Consider the following 11,108-nt stretch of genomic DNA (forward strand, 5'->3'; position numbering starts at 1 on the left):
GTTTAGAAGCAAATCCACTTTTTAAGGATCAATTCAGGTCTGAAGTCACTTTGTGAGGCTTACATAATAGAAACCACCCAAAACTACACTCCTCAAGGTATTCAAAACTGATTTTACAAACCTTGTTAACCCTTTAGGTGTTCAAGTATTAATAGAAAATGGAGTTGAAATTTCAGAATTTCACTTTTTTTTGCAGATTTTCCATTTTAATCAATTTGTTTTCCACTAACAAAGCAAGGATTAATAGCCAAACAAAACGCAATTTTTATTTCCCCGATTCTGTAGTTTACAGAAACACCCCATATGTGGTCAAAAAATTCTGTACGGGCAGACGGCATTGCACAGAAGGAAAGGAACGCCATATGGCTTTTAGAAAAGCAGATTTTACTGGGATAATTTTAAGCTGTAAATTGAAAAGTTTGTGGATAGCTCACCACCCTCCTCAGTCAGGGTGCTCTAGTCGAAAAACTGCTCACTCAGTCAGTCCAAAAAATGAAAAATTGAATAGAAAAAACAGCTGGCACTCACTATGTGGTTCACATCAAACAACTGATGAACCGCAACATCTTAGTATATAATCATATGTCAAAACACAATAATAATACAATATACAAATAATCAGCAAAATGTTAAAAAAAAATTAAAAAAGGGATTAAATATTGCATTGAAAACTGATGAGGGTTGGGTAAGAAAGGATTTGATGCGTAAAAGGGCGTCATCCTATATACCTTCTATTTCAGATATAATAAAAATAATGATAGAAGTGGTAGAACGTAGCAAAAGGGGAGGTGGGCGGTTCAAATACAACAAAAAACGCATATGCGATTTTAAAACCGATTTTAAAACCGCATTAGAAACGCACTGAAATCGCATTATGCAAAAATGAGATTCCAATCCAGATTTTGTGGACTGCCTGAGAGATGTAAAAAGGAGGATGTACCAACAGGGATATAGCTACTGAGGAAGAGGATTGAAGTCCTCGAAACGCGTTTAGCGTTATATCCCTGAATACAGCAACATTTGGGACATGACTGACAAGATCTAGATTATCTTTTCAGAAGTGGAGCGCTCCATTTTTCGTATCTCAAGTAACACCACTCATAGGAACATCGGAACAAAGTTTCCAAGTCCCGCGATACTTCTGGGATACCACGTGACAAACACCAGAGAGCGAGGACGCCGAAAGTGAGCGGTGCAACGAGCGGCCGAATCCGACTGCTAAAGATTCCCTGAGACGGGTAAGCGACATTCTTCTACAGGCAAAAGTATTGAAAGCCATATTAGAAGGACTGCTATGTTTAAGTACACAAGAGGGAACGGCATCCTCTAGCAGTATTTGATATCATAAGCCATTGCAGCTTCCGGATCGATCGAATTAATCCACTGTGGATATTGAACTGACTTGGCAGTGTTTCACATTTAAAGATACAGGTTCCGAAATATAAGTGACTTGGATACCAATTGCCATCAGGCTAAGGATTATTGTGACACACAGAATCCAACATTTATCCAGGAGATCTTATTGTGTAACATTTCTACAGCTATATAATCAGTGTTTTATATATTTTACTGTTTTATATTTTACTCTTTTTAGGTTTTTTTTCAAACGTTTTTTTAAATACTATATTGTTTGTATTATAAATTGTATCCATTGCTGCTATTATTCCATGGTGAATTGGCGGTAAATAAATCAGTTGTTTGATGTGAACCACATAGTGAGTGCCAGCCGTTTTTTCTATTCAATAATTTTAAGCTGCCATGTCACATTTGAAGACCCCCTGATGCATTCCTAGAGTAGAAACTCCAAAAAAGTCCCCATTTTGGAAACTACGGGATAAGGTGGCAGTTTTGTTGGTACTATTTTAGGGTACATATGGTTTTTGGTTGCTCTATATTACACTTTTTGTGAGGCAAGGTAACAAAAAAAAAAACTTTTGGCACAGTTTTTATTTTTTGTTATTTACAGTGTTCATCTGGCAGGTTAGATCATGTGCTATTTTTATAAAGCAGGTTCAGGTTGTTACGGATGCGACAATACCAAATATGACTACTTTGTTTGGTTGTTTGTTTCAATTTTACATAATAAAGCGTTTTTTTAAATGATTTTTTAGTGTCTCCGTATTCTGAAGGCCATAGTTTTTTTGTTTTTTTTTGGGGCAACTGTCTTATGTAGGGGCTCATTTTTTGCGGTATGAGATGACGTTTTGATTGGTACTATTTTACGGTGCATATGACTTTTTGATTGCTTGCTATTGCACTTTTTCGGATGTAAGGTGACAAAAAAAAATAGCTTTTTTTACACTGTTTTTATTTTTATTTTTTTCGGTGTTCACCTGAGGGGTTAGTTCATGTGATATTTTTATAGAGCAGGTCGTTACGGATGTGGAAATACCTAATATGTATACTTTTTTTATTTATGTAAGTTTTACACAATGATATAATTTTTTAAACAAACAAAATCGTGTTTTAGTGTCTCCATAGTTTTTTCAGTTTTTGGGCGATTGTGTTAGTTAGGGTATTATTTTTGCGGGATGAGATTATGGCTTGATTGGCACTATTTTGGGGTGCATATGACTTTTTGATCGCTTGGTATTACCCTTTTTGTAATGTAAGATAACAAAAAATGGCTTTTTTGACAGTTTTTATTTTATTTTTTTACGGTGTTCACCTGAGGGGTTAGGTCATGTGATATTTTTATACAGCAGGTTGTTATGGACGCGTCGATACCCAATATGTCAACTTTTTTATTTATTTTTACATTTAACACGCATTTAACAAAGCATTTTTGAAACAAAAAGAAATTATGTTTTAGTGTCTCTAGAGCCACAGTTTTTTTTCAGTTTTTAGACGATTGTCTCAGGTAGGGTATCATTTTTGCGGGATGAGATGACGGTTTGATTGGCACTATTTTGGGGTGCATATGACTTTTTGATCGCTTGGTATTAAACTTTTTGTGATGTAAGGTGACAAAAAAATGTTTTTGTTAGCACAGTTTTTATTTTATTTTTTTGACGGTGTTCACCTGAGGGGTTAGTTCATGTGATATTTTTATAGAACCATTCGATACGGACGCGGCAATACCTAATATGCAGACTTTTTTTTTTTACTTGAAATTGTAATTTTTAATTTTATTTTTTACTTTTTTTTTTGTCCCACTCTGGGACTTCAACTTTTGGGGTCTGATCCTTCTGTATTGTAATGCATTGGCTGTAAGTGTATTACCACTGTAATACACTTAAAGCCTGCTTGCCTGTGGGATCCAGGGGGCTGGATCTCACAGGCTGTCCCGGAAGGCAGCCACGGTGCCTAAGGAAGGCATCGGGCTGCCTTCCTTGCCATGGGGCCCCTGTCACAGCAGCACGGGGACCCCATGGACACCAGAATCCGTGAGAATACCTGACGTGCCGTGGTCAGCGCTGACTGCGGACGTGCAAGGGTTAATGTTTTCACTGATGCCGAAGCATACAGCAGAGGTCCGGCTATCAGTGACAGCTGGACCGCTGATCTGACCGGACAGGCACAGCTCCTGCACCCGCATGATCAGCGCGCCGTACCTGTACAGCGCTGGGATTTCTGCGCCGTACATGCACGGCGCTGGTATCCTAAGGGTTAATCTGTACTTAAATAAAAGGCTTATTGCACTAGTAGTCATACAGCCCTGTATGTACTGGCTGGGTGAGCATGACAGGAGTATGACTGCTGACAGCAGCCATTTATACTGCAATCAGCATCACTAACAGTAACATGCTAGAATCTCATATTTATATTGATATATTTATTTTCATCCACAACTTACTCTAAACCTCACTCTAGCTTGTAACCCTCTTCTTTCAATGCAAACGGATGCACAAAGAAAAAGTATAGTTTGGGACTATTTTAGTCAACCCTCCCCAGGACAGGCAATGTGCAACACATGCAAAACCAATGTGAGCATGGAATCTGCAACTGCAAAAACAAAGAATACATCAAATCTTTGGACCCATCTAAGAATTAATCATGTTGAATTATTTAATGAAGCACAGAAAACAAAAGAAAGGGAATCATATAAAACACAAACTCTATTCCAGCCAAAAATAAAAGACCTATTTCAGAAACACACAAAGTGGCAAAAGTCTGATGAAAGATCCCAACTTCTGGACAGAGCAATCACAGAGATGATGGTTACGGATAACCAGTCATTTACAATGGTGTCTAACTCTGGCTTTAAGCGCTTGATGTCCATAGTTGAGCCAAGGTACACACTGAAAAATGAAAAGTTTTAACGAACCGAAATGCTGCCAAAAATTCATCACAACGTGATTCAGAAAGTAAAAACAATGTTACAACCAGAGAACACTGGCAATTCACTACTGACTGCTGTGATAGGCAGGTTTTTCTCTCTCTGTATATACAGTGTAGTACACATTTAAAGTTGTCCACTCATATGACGGATGGAAAGTTGAAAGAAATTGAGAAAAATTGGCAATATTGGTATAGTAAGATGGAGAATTTGGATGTGGTAGTGAACAAAGAAAAGGAGAGTCTGCCAAATGACATCCCTTCCCCCACCACATCTGCTGAAACCTCCAATAGTAATTTTGGTTCTTGTAATTCCACAAAACCACTATTTCTTCTTTTGTCAGCCCCTCCTCTTGTCACGACCATGGTCATGGTCGTGACTCTTGAACCGCAAGCTGTTGCCTGCGGTCTCGTTTGGTTGTTTCAACCATAGGTGAGGGCCGCTTGTATGTTGCCTCACTTGTGGTTGCTGCTGGCAACATGTTCTTATTATGTATTTGGCAGTATAGCAGCCTGAGCTGGTGCTAGGCAGCTTGCTGCAATGTGCATGCATTTGCATCTGGCAACCTGTCTTTGTTAGGTGTGTCTTTTGTATGTCTGGTGTGCACAGGGTTTTAGTTATGTGTGCACTTTTCCCTTCAAGTGGCTTCCATCCCTTGCCTGGTGTAGGAAGGGTTAACTCCCTCTTTGTGTGAACACTGGGTGAGTCTGTGTGTGGGTGTGGCTACATGGGCTATTTAGCCTCAGTTGAGAGCAGAGGTCTGAGGGGTACTCCAGGCATGTTGCTGGAGTCATCCTCCTGGTTTGTATACCATCTGCCAGTGAGGGCCACTCTTGTGGTCATAAATGTTGTTATGTGATGTTAAGTTTATGTCTATGTGGTGTCTGCTATTATTGCAGCTGTGGTTCTGGGTTCCTGTCTGTTTGTGTGCTGTGTCCTTTTATGTCTGTGTGTGGACTTCAGCACTTGAGCTCAGGGATCCAGTCAGTGTGTCTGTGGCAGGTAGGGGTGGAAGTCTTTCACTCTCCTTCCATATCCATAGTCTGTTTATGTTTATATCCACTTGCAGCTTGGCCAGTTTAGACTCCTGTTTCTCCGCGTCCAGGAGGAACAGGTAGTCTACCCAGCTCCTAGTTCAGGGATCGGCGGAGGGTGAGTAGGGATCCGAGGTTCCTGAGCATGAGCCCTCCTACCTTCAAGGTCGGCTCATGCAGCTAGGAGTTAGGGTCGGATTAGGAATGCCTTAGGAGGTGACCTGCTCCCTTATTCTGTTGTCCTGGCTGAGCAGCGAACTAACATCTCGTGGCATCGCACGGCTGAGTGTTTTCCCCATCCTCTGCCGTGACACCTCTGCACAATGTTCTGGAATGTGCTCCTCTTCAACAGGAACACCTCCCGCCGTGCTTTCTGCTCCTACCATCCATTCCCAATCCCCCGAAACTCCCTCCTAAACAAACCAACCCCCTCCTTATGGGGGATGGGAGTGTGTTTGCAGGCACAAAAATGCTGAAACTAGTAACATGTGTGAATGATGAAGATGCGGCACTCACCAGATTGCGAAAATAACGTGCAGGCTTTATTCCTTACTGCAAAACAAACAGACAAGCAGGGGAGCAGAGCGAGCCATTCACAGAGGTTCGGCGGTGAAGGCCATTTTGCGCTGGACTAGCGCTTCGTCAGACCGCTATGACGTCTCTGCGCAGCAAACGTGCTATAAATAGGCATCACCTTAAACCATCCCTATAGTGACGGCAGGACGCTCCAAAGAGGCTGCAGCAAGAGGCAGTGGCGATCACCACCCCCAAGGATGGGTCCCACAGCCTCTATACCAGCAAAAAAGAGGCACCGCGGATCACCACCATGCACGGCACATATGTTCCACGAGACGGGGAGAACCACGGCCGGTTCGAATCTTACTTTGTGAGTTATGAGGACAGAAAGAGCATGTCCCACATTTGTGATTCCCTACCGGCCTATTACTTTGTAGCCAATTCTGTTGTGTAGATTGTTTCACCATACTATGAACAAGTTTGTCCTTGAGGGTATGATTTCAGACTTTATTGCACTGAATGTCTGGGCCACGCTTCAGCTATTCTCACCCAAGACGGTAAAGACACCTTTGAGTCACACTCCCAGACCCGATTTCCCCTTCCAAAGACTGCAAATAGATTACATCCAACTACCCAAAGTTGGGATCCTAGAATACGTCTTGGTATGTGTAGAACTGTTTTCAGGGTGGCCATAAGCCTATCCTCTGACCAAAGCCACTGCACAAAACACAGCCAAAAAACTTCTGAATGAGATAGTTTGCCGGTATAGGGTCCCAGAGACAATTGAGAGAGTGACCGAAGTTCTCACTTTACAGGGGAGGTCATATTGGGAAATTATGGGAGCCCTGGGTATTGAACAAGCCTTCCATACTGCATATCACCCACAAAACAGCGGTAGAGTAGAGCGACTGAATGGCACAATTAAATAAAAAATACAGAAGGCTATGGCTGAACTGAATAAGCCATGGAAAGAGTGTCTATAATTGGCACTCTTCTCCATCCGGTATACCCCTAACAGGAAGACAGGCCTGAGTCCATATGAAGTACTCTTTGAGAATGCCCCTAGATTAGGACTCTATTTTCCACAACAACGCCAGATGCAGCATAATAGTCTTTCAAAGTAAGTTATCTGTCTTAGAAACAGACTATCTAATGTGTATTCCCAAGTTTTTGCTTCTCTTCCACATCCAGACAGCATAGAGGCAACTCATTCTCTACAACCAGGAGATTGGGTAGTGGTGAAACGACAAGTGCGGAAAGTCCTAGAACCACAGTTTGAGGGTCCACATCAAGTACTGTTAACTACCGCCACTGCAGTCAAGTTTAAAGTAAAGCCTAAATGGGTTCACGGATCTCATTGCAAAAAAGTACCAGAACCTCAAGTGCCGTAATGACTGCAAGGGCCGTAATGTTTTTGCATAGTTTACTGTTCATTCTATATTGTACAGGGGGAAAGGCACAGTCAGATCAAATCCCAGATACCCTATTTAGAGCAATACTAATGCAAAAGAATCAGTGTAATTGCATTTGTACCTCCGACATCTTCACCCACAATTGACAAAATGGCCTTAGAGTTCTTTCCCAGAAGCGATCCAACTGCAAAGCCTGTGCTGCAGCTCGACCTCATTTGGGTACCGTACCTTTCCCTTTGAATGAGGTTACCGATTCAGAGGGTTTCAGGTGCATCCTTAAGATGTATACTGAAACTATTCCCAGTAATAACACCTCCCGCTGCAGGACATTAGTGCAAAGACATTGGTGTTTTCCCTCCAGGATATTGTTCCTATAACATCTATCTAAATGAGACAAGTAGTGACTCTGATGCTTACCCTGACAAATGGTTTGTCCACCAAGATTATTAACATTCGGATATCTGGTGGTTGTGTGGAGACCTGAAAATCTGACCCAGTATACGAATGGAATGGATTGGCCAATGTACCCTGATTAAGGTGCTGGTGCCATTTGTTCTATTTTCGCCGTCTTGAGTGGGATCAAGTCAGTAAGCAAACCAATGGCCGGTCACGGCTAAGTAGGTCACTCCCTACATGTTTTTATTTTCATGTATGTATGTATGTATGTATGTATGTATATATATGCTATAGGAGTCCCTATAGGAGTGCCTGATGAATTCAAGTCTAGAAACCAGATAGCTGCTGGTTTCAAATAGATATTTCCCATAATTGGCGTAAATAAAAATGTAGGCTGGATTAACTATTTGTATTATAATCAACAGAGATTCGTGAATTATACCCGAGATGTGGTGAAAGGAATAGCGGAACAACTGAACTCTTCATCGGTGATGGCGTTACAGAATCGATTGGCCCTCAGCATGATCCTGGTGGAAAAAGGAGGCGTCTGCAAGATGATTGGAAGTTTCTGCTGCACCTATATTCCAAACAACACTGCCCCTGATGGAAGCATTACCAAGGCTTTGAAAGGACTGACGGCTTTATCGAACGAACTAGAAGAAAACTCTGGACTCAATAACCCATTTACTTCATGGCTCAGTGGTTTGGAAACTGGTCTAGTGTGTTGGCTAATCTGGTGGTAGTATTTTTGGTATTGGCATTAATAGGGTGTTGTGTGGTTCCTTGTTTTAGGAAAATAGTTTTTTAAATGTTTAATTCAACCATACCTGCAAACACCATGTACATGCATTGTAACACTGTCAAACCCAAAGATTATTATGAGCACCTCTTTGAGGAACGCGATTCCATCCTAAAACAAATAAAACCTTGTTGATAGTTGCCGAATAAATAGAACCAGATGAAAGCAAACCCGAAAGGGAGTTGGGGGGACCTGGTGAAGTAATAAGGAAAGTCCAGCTCTTTGCCATTTAGAGCGTTGGGATAGTACCTCACTTTGCTTATTCATCTTGTATCTATTTACCGCAAAAAGGAGGGATTTGTGAGAGACAGGCTTTTCTCTCTCTCTGTATATATAGTGTAGTACACAAATCAATCAAGAGCCTCGTGTGCATTTTCTTTGTTTTAAGGTTATTGGGGAAAGGGAGGGGGAGTTAGGTTGCCACTTTTAAATGTGCCAATGAAACTCAGGGATAAAGTTAGCAAACTACTCCCTTTTTGTCACAGAGCCAATAAACATTCATTTAGGACCACCCTTTTTGTCCACCTCACATTGACTATATAAGTGTATGTTACTTGAATAAAGGATGGCATATTTCCATGATACCAGCCTGTATTGGTCTCATTGAAAAAGCTGTATGAGCTCATACTTATAATCCTAACTGATTTGGCGCCACACAAAGCAGAAGGGAATTGCACAAATTACGATAACACTGCTGGTCCGGATCAACAGAATCACTAATCAGTCTTCTGTATCACTTCATTGACAATAGATGGACAAAAAGGCAGTTGGTGTTGAACACAAAGGTGATGCAAGGATCCCACAGGGGTAAGTACATTAAAGAAATGTTTCTAGGCATGCTTGATGACTGGGGGATAAACAAATAGTGAGTGCTGTTTGTGCTCGAGACAGCGGAGCAAACATGGTGAAAGGAATGACGCTTGCTGAAGTGTCAGATCTCAGCTACATGGCACACACCCTGCAACTTGTAGTAAATGATGGTCTGTCAAGCCAGAGAGTTGTGATTGACATAATTGCCAGGCTAAAGAAGTGCACAAGTAATTTCCACCATTCATGAATTGCCAAGCACCAACTGAGGTGCATTCAGTCAGACCTTGGCCTGCCCAAAAACAGCCTGATTAAGGCTGTTCCAACACAGTGGAACTCCACACTCCACATGCTACAAAGAATGCTGGAACAGAAGCAAGCTCTTAGCATCTATGCTGCTGAACATGGAGGATATTCTTGCCCTAATGCTGATCAGTGGGAGATTGTAGGAAATCTTATTCAGACCCTACTCCCAATAGAGGAAGTGACCCTAGAGGTTAGCCATAACGACTCAAGAGTGTCTTCCGTCATTCCATGTGTGAGAGTGCTGAAGATGCTTCTTCAAGAGAATGAAGGGCGCACTACATGTGACATTAAAACACTCAGGGAGGTCATGAAGGAAAGCCAGAACAAACGTTTTTTGAAGTATGAATAGAATATAAATGTAGTGTTGGCATGTCTTTTAGATCCCCGATTCAACCATCATGCTTTCTCTTCTGATAATGTATTGGGCAATGTCTCACAGAAGATATGCAAAAGGAAGTACAGGTTATAGAAAGGTCACATCTGGAAGAGCCTGATGCTATTAATGCTATTAGTCTGGAAGAGCATGCTACTAGTAGTACTAGTCTGGAAGAGCATGCTACTACTAGTAGTACTAGTCTGGAAGAAAAGGATGATGATGATGCAATAGAAACATACAACTTCCCAAAAAGGAAACAAATGGAAAAAAGGCTTAAACATGGCCAAATTGATGCCATGTTCAGCGTTTTATTGGGGCCTCATGTAGAGGATTCTCTAACAAAAGTCAGCCTTGATGATGAGCTTCATCTTTATTTGAAAGAACCAGTGATCAATAGAAAGGGCAATCCACTTGAGTGGTGGAAAGAAAATGATCTTATGCCAGAAGATAGCTTTGTACCTAGTGAGAGTGTTTTCAGTGAAGTGTCAGCAATCTACGAAAGAAACAGAAGCCGTTTAACAGGAGAACATGCAGAAATGTTGTGCTTTTTGCACTACAATGTACTCCTTCTCAACTGGAAGTATTGAAGAAATTCTAAAGTTTTATATTAGTTTAGCATAGTTTTCATAAAAATGTTATTTAATGTCCGTCTTAACTCACTTTTTTGTAACCTTAAAGCTGGATAGCAGGTTAACATGACTTGGCATTCGCTGAATGATCTGGGTTGCTCCAGGAACTGGTCCTGTGTATATTGTAGTGTACCCTACCCTGTGCCCACTACTATTTCCTGTGCTACCCAAGACCAATAACCGTATGATGACTAATCGTATGGAATATGTGGCTATGTGCAATTGAACATTGTTGTTCTTGTTACCTTTTGACATATATTTATTTAACAAAAAAAAGTGGTCCAATTTGTTGTATTTGACCCATATCACCTTTTTTTTTTTTTTGCAATCTGACTGGTATGTTTCTGCATTATTTATTTTTATTTACCAATGAAAAAGAAAGATTTACAAAAAAAACTAAACCTTAACAATAAACATGTTCATTTAACAGCAGATTTGTGTAGGAATTTTTTAATGAAAATGCACAGAATATCGGTATAAGTTATCGGCTATTGGCCTGAAAGTTCACAGGTTATTGATATCGGCTTTAAAAAAAATCTATATTCGGTCGATCC

The 11,108-nt window shown here is 40.9% G+C and overlaps 1 pseudogene; it reads left to right on the plus strand.

The window, feature by feature from the left end:
• Positions 1–3,932: 3,932 nt before the first annotated feature.
• Positions 3,933–10,018, plus strand: LOC122929031 (annotated as a pseudogene).
• The last annotated feature ends 1,090 nt before the right edge of the window (positions 10,019–11,108 follow it).

The sequence above is a fragment of the Bufo gargarizans genome, chromosome 1, assembly GCF_014858855.1.
Source record: "Bufo gargarizans isolate SCDJY-AF-19 chromosome 1, ASM1485885v1, whole genome shotgun sequence".
NCBI classification, from domain to species: Eukaryota; Metazoa; Chordata; class Amphibia; order Anura; family Bufonidae; genus Bufo; species Bufo gargarizans.